Genomic DNA, 13851 nt, shown 5'->3' with positions numbered 1-13851 from the left:
AATTTAAAACTCCTAAAAGGAAATACAGTGTATAAATGAGCACAGTACTATAAATCTGTATAGCTTACAGCCATGGGGGAAATCACGGGGAGCAGTTGTTAAGAGAGATTTAAAAGAGGACTTGCAAGTCCTCTTGTGAGTAGCTAGAGTAAATCAGCAACTGAAGCAAAGGCATCACAAAAAGTTAACTCAGTGCCTCCTGCCCTCAAGCTTCAGGATAACGCCCGATGCTGCGGTAGAGCCAGGGGAGGATCATAGCCATACTCAAGTTGCTAATGAGAATCACAAGTGAGGTGACAATGAATTCCTGAAAGCTTTGTATTTAATTCAAAACTGAATTTATTGATTTTCTTCCCAGTAAGTTCTTTAAAAATCTTTAATCTAGTCTTTCCGGAGCCCACAAGATATATTACTTTGCATAAAGGTATTTTCCATGGAATTTGCTTTAATCCTTTATTTAAATCCAAAATACAAAGTAAAAATCCAACAGATACAAACATCTAAAATACCATAAAAACAAGTACTCTAAGGGCCAAAGAGATGATAAAAGAAATTCAGTCTCATGAAGTTTTAGCTTTTACCTTAAAGTTTAAGCAAGAGAAAGCAAGGATTTAAAGACAATGAATTATCAGGAGGGTTTTGCAAATGAGTCTCGATTATAAATGCCTAGGAAAAGGATGATGTGTGAGTAAAATTAAATGCAATTTGAACAAAAAGATAAAACATGATTACCTGTGAAAAATGTCTAAGAAAATGGTCATAAAATATAGGAGGCAGAAATATTTAAATTTTACAAACAAGAATATTTGAATTTTACAAACAAGAAACACCCGCATAATATTAAATATTTTGTTTCTTTTTCATTCTAATTACATAAGATATGACTAGAATATACATACCCTTAATATATTATGAATCTTTGCAAATATAATAGTATATTTGTGGAATATAATTTTCCTTATTCAAAAAGTTTCACGATTCTCATTTTTATCTCCAGATGTAATTTATTTTCCTTAGTTCGAGGCAGTCTTTTTCATCCAAACCCCTATTAAATGAAAAAACCGTGAAAGCTGTGCTACTAAGCAATTACTTCAAAATAGAAACACCTATATGTATTGTTTAATAAATCTCACATAGAAAAATACATTAACTTCAAATATGCTAAAATGGGAGTCTTTTCCAAGGTAATGAGTTTACATAAAAGATTAACAATGAATTGCTTGTATTATCTCCTTTTACTTTTGGAGTGAGAAACATATTCAATTAAGAATAAAAGGTGATCATTAGATAATTTATATGTTTTCTGTTATGTTTTGGCCTTTTTTAATACTTATGTCCTCTTAGTTTTTATAACTGCTAACCATATTCTCTTAGATTTTAAAATTTAGTTAATTGAAATGTTTGTGAAATGGGTTGTACTGAGCTTTCAAAAATATATCATTTTCCTATGAAATGTGCATGTGCATGTATGTGTGTTTAACTGAAGGGGACTGTATATACTCCTATTTCAACCAAGTGCAAATTCTCCAGTACTTTTCCTGATCACAATTTGATTTCTGAATTGTGTCTGGGTCAAAGTGTCAGAACATTTAGTTTTACAAGTCAAAGATAAATTGACCTTCATAGTTACTATATTTACATTTTAACTTACTAATTCCCTAAAAGTTCTAAGCTTTGTGACTTACTGCACTACAACATGTCATGGAAGGTGGATACTGTACATTAAAAAAATTATCAGTGAAACTCCTTTGGCATTAATCTATAATTATCAATCAGGTGTATAGGTCCAATCAGAAATGTTTTCTGTAACAAGAACCTACAAGTGTTTTGTCATATACTCTTTAAAAATGTTTTCTCTTAGGATAATTTTAGAATTATAGCAAAGTTGCAAAGACAGTACAGGGATTTCCCTGTACCCTTCATCCAATTTCTCCAAATGTTAATTACCAAGGTGCATTTATCAAAACTAATAAGCCAAACACTGATATATTACTATTAAATAAATTCTAAAAAATAAATAAATAAATAAATAAATAAATAAATAAATAAATAAATAGATAAATAAATTCTAGACTTGATTTGGATTTTACTGGTTTTTCCACTTATGTCCTTTTTCTGTTCCAAGAGGAATTCCTGAATATCACATTGCATTCCTTATCATGTCTCCTACGGGTCTGTAAAAGTTTCTCTGTCATTTCTTGTTTTTCATGAACTTCATGCTTTTGAGAGGTATTAGTATGTTGCAGAATATCCTCAGTTAGGGTCTGTCTGGTCTTTTCTGTTCCTCAGGATTAGAATACAGTTACAGGTCTTCAAAAAAATATAACAGCATTAAGTGTCCTTTGCATCACATCACCTCAAGGGGTACATGATAGCCACATGATATCACTGATGTTTTTAACCTTCATTGCTTATTTCAGGTAGTATTTTCTCTGGCGTAAAGTTGTGATTTTTCTCTTTCCTTACTCTATTATTTAGAAATAAGTTATTAAGTCTAGTTATAAGTTATTTCAAGGGGTGTGATGATTTAATTCCATCCACCGGAGATGTATCTGTATCTGTCATTTTGAAATCTTCTGTAGGGAAGTTTATTCCTTGCCCTGCTTTATTTTTGTGATAATTTATTTATAGCTGTCTAGACTCAAAAGTATTAATTTTATACTTTAGACTATAAACCAATACTACATTATTTTGTCTTTAAATTTTTCCAGCTTTGGTCACAGGGAGCTCTTTCAGTTTGGCTCTTATGTCTTTTCACATATCCCCTTATTTTGCTTTTTTAGCACTTCTTAACTTTCTTTTACTACAAGGTGCTCCAGGTTCATCTTGTATTTTCCTTTTCCCAGGGCTAGAATCAGTATTTTTCTCCAAGAGCCCCGATTCCTTTTCTTGGAGAATGGTATTTGGAAACCAAATAAGTTCACAGCTGCTGAGGTGTCATTGCATTTAGGCCTTCTCTGTAGACACAGCTGGGGAATATATGTGTGCCTATTAACCTCTGCATACATACATATTATGATTATTTCTGTGTCTAACTGTCCAAATACACATGGGGCTTAACATAAATTCTTACTAAAGGCTCTGACTCTCACTTGTGCTGTTATGAACTTTTATTTCCTCTCTGTTGATTTACTTAAAGCATATGCAGGCACTGGCATGACAGAAAGTAAATATTTTAAAAATTATATACAACATTCATCGATATTTACATACTCAGTATTTGAATATTAGCAATATTTTAATCCATCCCATCAGCTAATCCCTATTAATCATAAGGAAACTGAAGAATAGAGAAAATAGGTATTTTAGCCCAGTTAAACGTTTATTTACTTTTTTTTTTTAATTTTTATTTATTTATGATAGTCACAGAGAGAGAGACTTTTAAAGATTTTATTTATTTATTTGAGAGAGAGCACAAGCAGAGGAAATATCAGAAGGAAAGAGAGCAGACTACCTGCTGAGTAGGGAGGGAGCTTGATCTCTGACCCTGAGATCATGACCTGAGGCAGAGACAGATGCTTAACCAACTGAGCTACCTAGGTGCCCAGCCCAGTTAAACATTTAAACGTGAATTATGATAGCTGTGTGATATGTCTTAATAGTAGTGTATCTGCAATTGTCTCAATGTGGAGAAGAAAACTTTCCATATCAGCTTTTTTTCAAGAGCATATATATGTGGTGACAAGGAAGACAGAAGAAGGGGAAAGAGAAGTGGGTAGATGGGAGTAATATAAAAGATACTTATGTTACTTAAAACAATAAATATAGATAGGAGTTGCATTAAATATTTATATGTTAATCCCTTCTTAACTAAAGTTAATACATTAAGTTTAAATATTTCTAAGCAGCATCAATGCCTTAGGAAAGATTTATGGTAATAAAGTTTGACAGTTATTTGAAATTGCTTATATATATGTTAGCTGATATTAGCATAAGTAAATTGCTTCTGTTCTGGAATTCACCTTGAAGCCATTTTTGAATTTGATAATTCCCTATTTTCTAATATTCAAGTCATAGTTAAATAAAAAATGAGAAGAAAACTGTCTATTACCCCTGGTTATTCAGTATGTTCATGGAATTCTAAGTATAGCACATGGTACTAATTGCCATTATGCAACCACTATGTGTTATATTCTACACAACTCAAAACAGAGACTTCAGTGATCCACTAGAAAAGGTGATTGACTATAATAATTGATTTCTTACTATATTTGGATTATTTCTCTAAGCTATTATTTTTGGAAATCAACAAGAGAGCAGCTGAAAGCCACCCCTAAGGATATCTAAGTTGGCCAGTCATAAACACATCTTCTGTATCTTCTAACAAGTATCCTTTATGAGGCACCTAGGTGCCTGACTCTTGGTTTCTGCTCAGTCTGTGATCTCATGGTCATGAAATAAGCCCCCTGTTGGCTCTGTGCTCTGTGGAAGTCAGCTTAAGAAAATCTCTCTCTCTCTCTTTGCTGCCTCCACCACACACACACACCCTGTGCTTGCTCTCTCTCTCTCTAAAATAAATAAATACATATTGAAAAAAAACTATCCTTTATGAGTATGAAGAAAAAATAAACTTGACAGTCTAGTATCAAACCTTCTTTCACTCAGAAAAAATATCTTTTAGTGATATCTTAAACCCCGTATCAGGGATATTGAGACTCCTAGGAAAATAAGAATATTGCTTCACAAAACTTACAGATGTTTTAGAAAATAATCAAAAATATAAGCTTAAGGACAAAAGACATAAAATCTAATTTTTCTTTTCTTCTATGATTCTTAGTTGGTTGAAACAAAGACATCAACCATAAGTTTTTTTTTTTTTTTCTCTCTTTAAGATGTGCACTTTATTGAACTGGTCTCCAGTTCATCAAGACAAAGATGTGGTCTTTAGGAACTAGCTGCCTCCATGCCTCAACCCCACTCCCATGGAGACCAAAAGCCTTCATATGTTTCAAGTTGGGGGACAAACAGGAGGGCTATGATGGCAGAGCTTTTGAAATAAAACAAAAGGAACAAGTATTAAGGTTAAGATTTTTAAAATTTTGGATTACATAGTTTACACAAAAGCAATGCTATTACCGTCCTCTGTGTGGACTCAGACAAGGACTGACCCTTCTCCTCAGGGAGAAATGGAGTGGCTTTTGGGAAGGCAAGAGACTTCCTATAACAACACATCTCATGATAATTGGAATTCCTCTTTGAAAACAACAACAATGTACAATTAAAATCCTCAGCCATTGGGCAGCCCCGGTGGCTCAGTGGTTTAGCACCACCTTCATCCCAGGGTGTCAACCTGGAGACCTGGGATCGAGTCCCACATCAGGCTTTCTGCATGGAGCCTGTGTCCCTCTGCCTGTGTCTCTGCCTCCCTCCCTCTCTCTCTCTCTCTCTCTTTCTCTCTCTCTGTCTCTAATAAATAAATAAAATCTTAAAAAAAATCCTCAGCCACAGTAGAGAACTTTGGGGACGCTCATTCCAATAAACTGCTATCACTTTCACCATTCCAGTTTTTAAATCCTGAGTCAACCATAAGTAATTCTTAAAAAAAAAATCATTTAAGGCTACAATACAATTGTATAATTATTTAATAATAAGGGGTTCCAGGAATAGCGATTCAGGAATTTTCTAGTCAAGTTTAAGTGACAACATGCTAAGTATCCTGAAATTCTGTGTACTAGATTATTTTTATTCTCTTTTTATCCCTAAATTTTTATTTTCTGTATTTTGAAATTTTGTAGTTGTTTCATGTATTCTAACTAGCTAGCACTTTGTTTCTTACTAGTTTCTTAAATAGGTGAAAGTCCTTTCTTATTTCAGAAATGTTCCATACAGAGTAACATACATCCAGAGTAAATATTTAAGAGTTATTTCCCATCATCTCCAAAATTTCTTTGAATTGGATAACTTCCAAATTCTAATATCAGATTCTTCCAAATATTAACACAGTTTTACACATAATTAAAATAGCCACATTTATTAATATCACCATCAGTCTTATCAAAAAAGTCTTTAAGCACTGAGAAGCTATCAAGCTCAAGGAGGCAGAAAATAAGTTTTCCAACATTTTAGTTTTTGCTCTAAAGTGTAATTTTTATTGGTAAAAATACTGTTATGTGTTTTCTTTAAAGTGACTGGCTGACTTCATCCACATTCAAGAAAATATTTGTCAAATACTCAAGTCTGAATAAGCATAATTTATCTGTCAGTTGTTCCTTCAAGTGAAAACGCTGTTTCATGGGGCGGGGGGGCAGTTACTTTAACTCTCAACTCAAAGGAGTTTATGTACTTTTAGACAACCAGCCTGTGTCAGTTTATAGCACAAGGGCTTTATTCGTATTTCTGGATTTCTTCATACAAAATATTTTTAAAGCTTGTATTTAAGAGCAAGTTTTACAAAATTAAAATGAATACTTTTTACCGATATCTGAAGGACAATCTTCAGTGACCTTATTTCATCCCTTGTGAGTACATGCTGGGAAAAATAATGGAACTATTTATACAGCTTGGTGCCACTGGTTTGATTTGTGTGAAGGCAACAGGAGTTTTAATCATCAATGCCAATGACAACACAATTGTTTCTGAACAAACCCTGAGATTTAAATTGGTTAATCAATTCTTTGAATATGTTAGCACTAGTTCTGCTCATTTCCAAACATTTTCTTTAAAAAAATTAATATATTTATTTGACAGAGAGAGAGCAAGTGGCAGGGTCGAGGCGGGAGGGGCGGGGGCATCAGAGGCCTTGGGAGAGGGTCAAGCAGACTCGGCTGAGTGCAGAGCCTGTCCTGGGACTGGATTTCATGGGTGAGGTCATGACTTTGGTCAAAATCAAGAGTCAGAAGTTTAAGTGAGCTACCCAGGTGGCCTATTTTCAAGCATTTCCATAAAATAATTTCCTTGATGATTATGTGGTACTGATATCCAACAAAAAAGTGCAAAACAACAACCACCTATTATCTATACATACATCTATTTGTGAGGCATAGTTATAATTTTGTTAAGAAATAGTATAAATTCATATTTACAGCTAAATCATTAATTTGACAAGCTATGGTACTATTGGAAAAAAGCAGTGCTGTGATTTTTATTACTGACTTTTCATCAAGCAGGCATTTGGCAATGTCAACTTCATAAAGCTTTATTAATCATTTAGCTACTGTGTGTGTTTCTCAAACTGATATAATATGATGGCTTCCCTGTTATATGCTTCAATATAAGCTTTTTCATTTTCAATTTGAAAAATTATAAAATAAAATTGAACACTTCTAAAGAGCTCATCAAGTCTTTATTTACAATATTTAATTCAGGTTTCTTTAAATTCTAAGCAGTTGGTCTCAAATGATGCTACAATTTAACTTTCAACACAAGATCACTAGGAAATATTTTGCTGTATGAGATATAATATGATAAATTATTAACATCTATAAAGCCTAAAGAGTAAAAACATTTGCCATATGTGTGTTCACTACTTATACAATTTGTCCATTTCCTTTGGAGTCAATTCCTTTTTCACAGACAAAAGTCTATGATATGTTTGTTTCATCTTTTTCAGCATCATTAGACATAGATGATGTGCAGTAAAAAAGCAAGTCTTCTAGTTTCCCCCTTTTAAACTCATAATGCACTTTGAAATATTAAAGACATACATAACAAATACATTTTATTTTGTAATGAACTAATACTATGTTCTGACATTTATTGGACAAAAGTGAGATTGTAGAGATTATAACAGATATAACTGAAGATAGCTAGCAAGAACATAGAGGTGCTCAGGGGAGTATGATTTTATGTTTGAACATGTACATATTTATATCCTAAATCTACTGAGAGATTCTTAGAAAACCAATGCACCATTACACTCAATTATTCAAAAGATTGCTGATAATATTACACAGCACATAATTTCTGGAAAACAAAAACTTCTTTATACACGCATGAGAGGATGAGAGTGAAAAAAATCAAGCAATGATTTAATATTATTATAAATGCATTTCAATAAGGCTAACATCCAGGAAAGTCCTCTTTTAGTGCTGCAAGACTAAAATAATATATCATACATATAAGGATATACAGTTGACTCTTGAACAACACAAGGTTAGGGACGCTGATCTTCCCCCTGCACAGCTTAAAATCCATGTATAGCTTTTGACTCCCTAAAAACTTAACCACTAATATCCTACTGTTTACATAAACAACACACATTTTGTATGCTATATGTATTATATATTGAATTTTTACAAGAAAGTAAGCTAAAGAAAATATTTATTAAGAAAATTAAGAGGAAAAGAAGATACATTTACAGTACTGTACTGAATTTATTTTTAAAAATGCGTATAAATGGACCTGCACAGTTTGACCCCATGCTGTTCAAGGTCAACTGTGTACTGTTTTGTAATACATATTTTCAAGTATACAAGCAAATGTGTGCACCTAACTCTGGTGTAAAATGTACTTCTTACAATCCATTGCAATGTTTTAAAGCAGGAGTTGAAAGCTCTGCAAAGAAAGCAGAGGGAAAAATGAAGACAATGGATTGGATTGGACTGTGGCCAGCATGGTCATGCAGAAGAGGGGTGGTGGTGGCACAGACCTTTTTGTTTTTCAGAAATAGAACACGTGAACAGACCTATAATCTGCAGAGGGAATAATGAAGAAAAGATAATACCTATTCTATTCAAACTGTTCCAAATATTAGAAATGGAAGGAAAACTTCCAAACTCATTCTACAAGGCCGGCATTACCTTGATTCCAAAACCAGACAAAGATCTCGCTAAAAAAGGAGAATTATAGGCCAATATACATGGATGCAAAAATTCTCAAGGAAATACTACCAAATCCCATCCAACAGAAATTTAACTTTCTATAGGAAATACTTTCCTATGAAGACTGGCAACTAATAATTTTTATAAAACCACTTATATAATAATAATTTTTATAAAACTATTTACCCCTCCTCCCCAAATATATCATCATATGGGATTCATTTTGCATCTTGGTAGTTTTCCAAAATAATTTTTAAAACCTCGTTGGGAGCATCTAGCTGGCTCAGTCGGTTGAGCACATGACTCTCTATCTTGGGGACATGAGTTCAAGCCCCAAGTTGTATGTAAAGATTATAAATAAATGTTGAAAAATAAAATAAAAAATAAAAAAAACCTCTGGCCCTCATGCTCCTCGTGCTCCAAACCGCTTTCTCTATCATCCTTCAGTGAAAGGATTGATTAAGTGCCCTTTCAGAGTCTCTTGCCCTATTCCTATTCACTCTTCAAACCATTACAATTTGGCTTCTTCCATCATCACTATATTTAAACTGCTTTTGTAAAGGTTACCAATAAATCTCATGTTCACAAATTTAAAACACCCTTCTAATCTTACATTTTTCTGAAATATTATTAATTTTGACCATTTTCTCATGAAATCTTTTTTTTGCTTGACTCCCATTACTCTAAATGATCTAGCTATTCTTTTAATCAGACAGGTCACACTTTCTTGGTTTCCTTTGCTTGTTCCTATTTCTAAATATCACAGAGTCCCAGTTGTGTATCCTGCAAAATTAGCAATGCCTTCTTTCTTTGGCACAGTCCTTACAGTAATCATTTTGATCTCAGTTTGAAGAAAATTAAAGCCATTAAAAAAAACAGGTTAATTAATGTGATTCACCATTATCTTATTTCTTATCATGTAAAATTCCATGCACTACCCACTCTGGTCTTAGACTAAAACTAGATGGATTCTTCGGTATAAAATTTCTGGACCTAAGACCAGACAAGTTTCAATATAGTCACTAGATATGTTTATCATTATAATTATAAATGTAAAACAGAGAAATTTTTCACATGGCCTATCTGAAAATCTTGGTAGTCAACTAGGCTATGGCTTTTTTCCTTGGGGCATAATTAGCATCTCTGTACTGTTTTGTTTTATCTTACTTCCAATGCAAAAAAATACATTTCTGTCTAGTTTAACTGTAAGGACATATACGCCAAGAGAATAAGCAGGTGGGCTTTGCTAACTAAGATTATTAAAGTAGGGAAGTTTCAAGTTTCATATAATTTAAGCTCTTTGCAGATTGTGCCATATTAAAGATGGCTGAAGAGTCTTTGACACTTCCACTATTGAAAGGCAGGTGTGTTTTCATATTCTTTTTGATATGATCTGGCTTGTGACTGCTTTAATAGCAGAGTATAGAGCATCAGACATTATGGCTTAAGGCTTTCAACAGGTTTATACTCTTGGGGATCCCTAAGATGCCATGTATTAGATCTAACTAACCTCTGAAAAGCCCATGTGGGGAAGCCTTGAGACTAAAGGAAGAAACAAATGTGTGAGATGATCCCATTCTTCCACCTACTGCCACTAAGTCACAAGACCACTGAATACCAATAAGTGACCCCAGTCAATGCCCCATAAAGAAGAATCCAACAGCCAAGTCATACCTGATTCCCTGATTCAAAAATTGTGAAATACAATTAAATTTTTATAATTTTTAATCAGTCTGCTAGGCAAACTAGCCTATAACAAAATTTGAGATAGCCATAACAAAATGTGGCAACTGGCAGTAATGTGGCACCATACTAGAAATCCAAAACATGTGGCATTGACTTTAAAACTAGGTTGGAATCTGAAAGGATCTTAAAGAGATTTTAAGAAGCATTGGAAGACCTGAGAAGGCTGTCTATAAGATCCTGAGTGGTAGAAAATTGTCATTGGAAGCTAGAAAAAACTGGACCTTTGTCATATAAAGGTAAGAAGTTTGGCAACATCAACACATGTCACATTGGGGAAATTAGCAAAATACTAGGTGTCTTCCATACAAATATGGAATTGGCTTTTTTTCAGCTGTCTATGATAAAATAAAAGATAGATGTACTAAGCCAAAAAATATAGGCTTTTAGTAGAATTTAGGGGAAAGTAAAAGCATCTTAGTAGTTTGTTAAAACACTCACATAGAAATTTATACTACACTATATGTGAACTATCTTCAATTTAAATAAAATCTTGAGAGAAAATAAAACACTCATATACACACACATCAAAACAAAGCCAAACAAAACAATGTGTTTCTTATCCTAGTCTCTTCCACCAAAGGATTTTCAAAGTAAGAAACAGCCTCAATGGGAGGTGGAAGGTAGGGAAAATGGGTGAAGGTAGTCAAAATCTATGAATTTCCAGTTAAAAGATAAATAATTCTGGGGTTATAATGTACAGCATGGTGACTATAGTTAATAATACTGAATTATATATTTGAAAGTTGTGAAGAGAGTAGATCTTAAATGCTCATCACAAGAAATAAAATCATAACTATGTAAGGTAATGGCATCATTCTGCAGAATATATCATATACATTCTTGATATATATATATGTATATATATATCAAGCAGCCAGATTATATGTCAATTATATCTCTATAAAGCTTAAAAATAGGAATAGCCTCAAGGATCAGGGACAGATATGTGGGATATTAAGTCATAAGATCACAGATCTTTTCAGGTATACAAAAGGCCTTTCAAGGAGCTTAAAAATATGTCTTGAAGTCTTGCTGTTTTAAATTATAGAATCTCTAAGAATCCTAAGCACTTTGTGGTACAACACTCTTGTATACCACCCAAGATAGCAAAAAGTATGTCTCAAAAAGGCAGGATATGAGTGTGGTCATTTAATGAAATTCATTAAAAACTGACAGTATTTGCTATAATGGTAAAAAACAAAAAGACGCTTTGGACTCCCAAATATACAATTGGAAGGAAGGCAGGGAAAGCCTACTCAGTTACCTAGGCTATTGCTTTTGAAAAAGGATGGATATCTCAGAGGATGATGCCAAGAACACAGAAAGTAAAGACCATATTCAAAGAGAACAATGGACTGGAGACACACAACCTGTGAACAGAACCAGGCCCTAAAAAAGGAAAATCCTCTGCCCCAGATTAAGAGACCTTGAAATATTTGCCCTGTAAGATTTCAGAATTCTTATGGACCAGTGACTTATGGTCTGCTTATTGGCCTCCCTATATGCTCCCTGAAAAAAAGTGTCTGTTCAGCCTATCTGTTCCCTCCCCCATTATTTGTTTGTTTGTGAATGGCATCTAGCTACTCTTTTCATTTGTATGTCTATGGATCCAATAGAGCCATACCCAAGGAGCTTCCACTGCTCTTAGACTTGACTTAAATCAGGAGCTCCTGAACCTCAAGTTTGTTACCATAATTCAAAAAAGACTTTTGAGAGGCCTAGGATTAGGGTTAACATAATTTGCATGTTTGAAGAATGTAAATAATTTGCAGCCAGAAAGGTAGATTCTTGCAAATGACATCTTTATAAACACTCCCCTAGGTGATGTGACCTTGTATCTGCTCCCTTAAGAAATGAATTCAATTTCTCCTCCCCTGAACTCTGGGTTTGGTCACATGTTTTGCTTTGACCAATAGGATAATATCAAGTATGTTTCAATTAGAGACTTAAAAGGCATTTATCAACTGAGACTTGATCTCTCGGTGCATTTGAAAGTACAGAGCCCCACATAAACAAGTGTAGGCCTCTGCCAAACTACAGGATGATAACTGGCCACATGAAGGGAGACTGAGATGCTATAGCCAATATCTGCCATTCAACAGCATATCAATAAATCTAACTTAGATCATCTAGCCACCATCAACCTCCCAGAGTCATACAGCCAAATGGGAAAATCTAAATCAATATGAGCAGAACCATCTCAACTAGAACTGCTCAGTAGCTCCTGAACAATGTACTAAATAGAATGCTCTTTTTTTTGTTGTTTGTTTGTTTTTAAGATTTTATTTAATTATTTGACCTAGAGAGAGCATAAGCGGGAGGAATGGCAAACGGGGGTGGGGGGGCAGAAGCAGGCTCCCAGCAGAGCAAGGAGCCTGACTCAGGGCTAGATCCCAGGACCCCAGGATCATAACCTGAACTGAAGGCAGATGCTTAACAGACTGAGCCATCCAGGTGCCCAGAACACTTGTTATTTTTAAGCTGCTGAGTTTCAGGGTGGTTTGTTGTGCAGCATAAGTTTACTGATGCAACAATCTTAGCCTATATCCTAGCTAATGTAGAAAAGTGGTATAAGAAAGTAGGGTGCTGTCATAAAAATTGCCTATATTTCTATCAGTCATATTGGAGGCAGCAAGGATAAATGCAGAGCAGGCTAGAAAGCTAATGATGTATATTATCCCATGGCAAAACATCACTAAAGCTGCCACCTGAAATACCTTGGAAGTTACACTACATTCCAACACAGCCTATAATTTTGTATAAGTGGTTGCTTTTAGGATGTGTGTGTGTGTTTCAACAATTATTCAAAACATGCTTCAATAAAATCAAGAAAGATACTCTACAAACTCTTTACTAGGGAGAGGGCTCCCAACCTTCTCATTCCCTATTCTTATTCAAAGAAAATTCTATACCCAACATCCTGTTGGTAATGAAATAGAATTTTTTTCTAAAATAATATAGAAAAATCAAGTGGAACAACCTCCCACTGGAGGACCAAAAGTACGTTTTTGTACTTAAAAGGATACTCTTGTTTGATATACAGCTTTGTGGAAGCCAATCTCAAGATGGCCCCCGTGTCTTGTGCATACACCTTCTAGTATGTATGACCATGTGTGATCCATTCATATGATGAGTAGGATATTGGGGGAGGGGTGACAGTATGTAATAATCTGAGGCTAGATATAAAAGGCATCGTCACTTTTGCTTTTGTCACTTGGATCTCTCAAATTGAGGGAAGCCAGCTGCCATGTCATATACTTAAGCAGTCATGTGGAAAGAACTATAGGGAATTGGGTGGAGGACTGAGGCTTCCTGCCTACATCCAGCTGGCCATGTGAATGAGCAC

This window comes from Canis lupus, chromosome 22 (assembly GCF_048164855.1).
Source record: "Canis lupus baileyi chromosome 22, mCanLup2.hap1, whole genome shotgun sequence".
Lineage (NCBI taxonomy): Eukaryota > Metazoa > Chordata > Mammalia > Carnivora > Canidae > Canis > Canis lupus.
The sequence above is the reverse complement of the archived record's forward strand: the minus strand, read 5'-3'. Positions refer to the sequence as shown.